General features: G+C 38.4%; 1 pseudogene; it reads left to right on the top strand.

Moving 5' to 3' along the window:
• The first annotated feature begins 3,047 nt into the window (after positions 1-3,047).
• On the top strand, positions 3,048-3,914 carry LOC148150540 (general transcription factor II-I repeat domain-containing protein 2A-like; annotated as a pseudogene).
• The last annotated feature ends 516 nt before the right edge of the window (positions 3,915-4,430 follow it).

Below are 4,430 nucleotides of genomic sequence, written 5' to 3'. Positions count from 1 at the left end.
AAGGAAACCTATTATCACATGTGAAAGTTATGGAAAAGCTAATAAGTTTGTCAAAAGAAACAAACATGGCTTGAATACCAACTTAATTACCCTTTTTCTATTTCAGTCCAGAACAGCATTGATCCACTATTCCCCTTTCTTATGAGTTGGGCTTGAACAGGTTGAATCACCTGTTGGTGTACTGTGTGTCCTACACAATCCCAAATAATGCAGGACGCAATTGTTAACTGAAATAGATTAGCAACTGTCAAATGCCACACAGACCCATGAAACATTCATTGGCTGACATCAACAACTGTCATGTTGGACTTTGCCTCTACAATAAAGAAATGTAATGACACATCAAAGTTTGCTTATTAAAATGAAAAGGATTTCTTGATTATGTTATAGTGTCACAGTTTCATCTTATATTTCAAGTGGAGAACAAAATTTGAGAGAGCTCACTGCAAACTCAATGCTGGACAGGAAAGTAATTGTAAATCACTGTCATGAGTTCCAATTAGTTTCAATGTTATTTCCAACAATTTTAATTAAACTGAGATCCAAATGTATTGATTGGTTTGAAGCAAGTTAATATAGGAAGTGTTTTAGCTGAACAGAGCATCTGACAACTTTCTAATAATTAAAAATGTTACATACTCAAATTGCAGCATGTATTCTATGGCTTGTGTATTCTATATAACTGCGGTACTTTGATTTTTATTTAACTTCTTGGTTTGCCCAGTTTTAAAACTGATTGTTCTACGCCATTAGAGCATTAATCCTAAAAGACGAGCAAGGTAGACAGATTTTTAATCAACAAGCGAGTGAACAGTAAAAAATAGATTTGGGGATTATCAGATCAGCAATAATTTCATTGAATGCCAGAGTGGACTCGATGGGCTGACTGGCTTCCTTTTGCAAAAGTGAGGACTGCAAATGCTCGAGATTACAGTTGAAAGTGTCGTGTTGGAAAAGCACAGCAGGCTGGGCACATCCAAGGAACAGGAGAATCGATGTTTCAGGCAAAAGCCCTCCTGCTGTGCTTTTCCAGCACCACACCCTCGACTCTGGCATCAACTCCCCTACATCTTATTATCATATGGATTTTTCAGTATCTGCATCCTGAGATACGTATAAATTAATTAAATTCCCTCTCTCAAGGCATTGTGAGTCAACCTACTGCATGTAAACTCCTAGCAGTTCAAGAGAGCAGCTCACCTCCATCTTCTGAAGGGCTACCTGGAATGGGCAATAAAAACTGGCTGGCTCACAATGCCCACGTTCCATGAGTGAATGTAAAACTTCATTCATACTCCCTGTGTCATTTATTCCAGCAAGGCTTTCCTCTCTTTACTCAGAGCATAGTAGAGGCATGGAACGCACTGACTGCACCTTTAAGACTCGCCAACTTTAAGGGCATTTAAATAGTCATTGCATAGGCGTATGGACAAGAATGGAAAAGTGTAGGCTAGATGGGCTTCCGATTGGTTTCACAGATCGGTACAACATCGAGAGCTGAAGGGCCTGAACTGTGCTGTAATGTTCTGTGTTTATTTTCTCCCATTCAAATAATTTATTTAAATTAACTCATGAGAATAAAGTAGTGTTTCACATCTTTTTATCGAGAATTAACAAACAGAGTAAAATGTACCGTTATTATTTTAAATAGATGGTCTTCCAATTTTGTGTTGATCTAAGCAAAGCAATCTTTAAGAGAAGTGCACAGAAGACATTGGTCCACTAAACGTTATTTCTGTTCTTTGTAGAAACTTGAGTTTGCATTTCTGATTGCCACATGAACATCACAATTGGTGCCTGAGGATACTGCTGGATCATATGCAAAATGCATGATAAATATTCAGATTTTCAGTAATCACAAAGAATCATTTTGAGAAGCTCTCATTATAACATATTTCATGTGTCACAACTCGAATACATTTTCAATCATTTGAAGGCATTTCAGCTGGAGGCAATTAAGTGGGAGTACAACCTTCATGCTAAATGGATTTTTAATGTAAAATCACTTTCACTTTTGCTTCAAAAGCATGGCTGTCCTACCTTATAACAATATGCTGAACAAACTTCATTAGATTTCAAGAACTGTAAGATGTTTCAAGCTTTTATGCTAGCCTTGACCAGGATTTTTTTCAGAAAGCATTGGGGTTTATTCTTTTTAATGTCAGAATTGCTGAGTTACTTGTACCTTCTTCAAAAAAATGTTCTTTGCAATATACAAAGAAATCTCAAATAATTACAGCTAACAGTTATAAAATGATACTAGAAACACAGCTTTAGTATAATTTAACTGGATAGTAATTGGACTGCACCAATAACGTAAGGCAAGCAAGTTGATGCAACACAATACGCAGAGTTGAGCAAAAATCCCTATCATCTAAAATATTGGAGTGGCTGCTTGGAACATTTATTCAGTCCGAATATCCAATTCACAACTTGACTCTAAAAGAACAATCAACCGGACCTAATGATCTAGACCAGACCAGGGCATTTTACGGCCTGCGGGCCATATCTGGCCCTTTGGTCATTCCTGTCCGGCCCGCATGAGGTCAATCTTAAATTAGAACATAAATGAAAATGTATTTACGCCGTGCACGCAATACAACTGTGTTGCTTTTGTTTTGAAAAGGATGTTTTTTTTATTTACGTATGGACGCACATGCATGTGTATGTGCATGTGTGAACAGCTAAAAGTGATGCTTGCTGGCTAGTCCTCAAAATGTCAGCTCACGCCAAGACAAGTTATGTCATATCCCACAAAATCCCCAGAAACAGTAAACCATTTTCTGATGAAGAGTTTATTAAGGAGTGCTTGTTGGACTCTGCAGAACAAATATGCCCGGAGAAAAGGAGGTATTTGAGGATGTACCCCTCTCCTGATGCACTGTAACGAGAAGGATTGAGGACATTGTGAGAAATCTAGAGCTTCAGCTACAGTACAGAGCGGTCAACTTTGACTTTTTTTCCTTGGCTTTGATGAGAGCTGCGACGTAAGTGACACAGCCGAGCTACTCATCTTCGTACGTGGGATAACTACGGACTTTAAAATCATGGAGGAGCTGGCAGCCATGCAGTCAATGAAAGGAACAACAACTGGTAATGATTTGTTCACGGAGGTAAATGCATGTTTGGACACGTTGGGACTAAAATGGGACAAGCTGGCGGGTGTGACAACGGATGGTTGTCCAAATCTAACGGGAAAAAATGTTGGACTCTGAAAGAGAATGCAGGATAAAGTGACAGAAATTGATCCTGAACAGAAATTGGTATTTTTGCATTGTATTATACATCAGGAAGTGTTGTGTAAGTCAGTGTTAAAAATTAACCAAGTGGTTGATGTTGTAACTAAAATAGTTAACTTCATCAGGGCAAGAGCTTTGAATTACAGGCAGTTTGTTGCACTTTTGGAGGAAACTGAGACTGAACATCGTGACATAGGTTACCACACAGCTGTCAGGTGGCTCAGCCTGGGCAAAATGCTGAAAAGTGTATGGGACCTGAGAGAAGAGATTCAAGATTTCTGTGTGAAGAAAGGGAATGGCATTTCACAGCTTTCAGATGCAGACTGGATTGCAGACCTTGGTTTTGCTGTTGATGTGACTGCACTTATGAATGAACTAAATGTGAAACTGCAGTCCAAGGGCCTTTTTGTGCATGAAATGTACAACTTGGTGAAGGCTTTTATAAGAAAGTTGCAGCTTCTCTCAAGCCAAATGGAGGACAACATTCTCACCCACTTGCCAACACTGAAGGAAGCTGCACCTTCAGCTGATCACCTCCAGAGGTACTCATCTATGTTAGAAGCACTGCATGGTGAATTTTCAAGGTGATTTCAAGACTTTAAAATGGTTGAGAATGAAATGCACATGATTTTTTTTCCCCATTTACATGCAATGTGGAGAATGCACCTAGTGATGTTCAGCTTGAACTCATTGACCTGCAGTCTGGCACACTTCTGGCAGACTACTTTAGGTCAGTCTCACTGCTTGATTTTTACTCTTCCCTCAAAGAGGAGAACTTTCCACACATGAAGAGGCATGCTCAGAAGATTCTAGTCCTCTTTGGATCTACCTGTATATGCGAACAGACATTCTCAGTGATGAAGTTCAACAAATCCAAATACCGATCCTCTATCACTGATGATCACCTCTCAGCTGTCCTTCACATATTCACCTCAGACATTCAACCAGATTTCAGTGCACTTGTTCAAGCCCAAAACAGACTGGATTTTTCTCACTAAACAAGTAAAATGAACTGAAAAACATCAAAAGCACTTATTGCTTTTTGTATAGTGTTGTTTGTTGTTTGTAATACTGAACAATAATGAAACAACTTTTCATTATTGGTTTGTGAGATTAACATGTTAAAAATAAAATGAAATACTGAAATTATTGTTTTTACTGTTTATTTCTTCTATATTTGACCTACTTCAC

The sequence above is a fragment of the Chiloscyllium plagiosum genome, unplaced genomic scaffold, assembly GCF_037043375.1.
Source record: "Chiloscyllium plagiosum isolate Xiang-an unplaced genomic scaffold, Cpla_swu_hap1 HiC_scaffold_3, whole genome shotgun sequence".
In the NCBI taxonomy this organism is placed as follows: domain Eukaryota; kingdom Metazoa; phylum Chordata; class Chondrichthyes; order Orectolobiformes; family Hemiscylliidae; genus Chiloscyllium; species Chiloscyllium plagiosum.
This window is presented reverse-complemented; position numbering and strand designations above follow the sequence as displayed.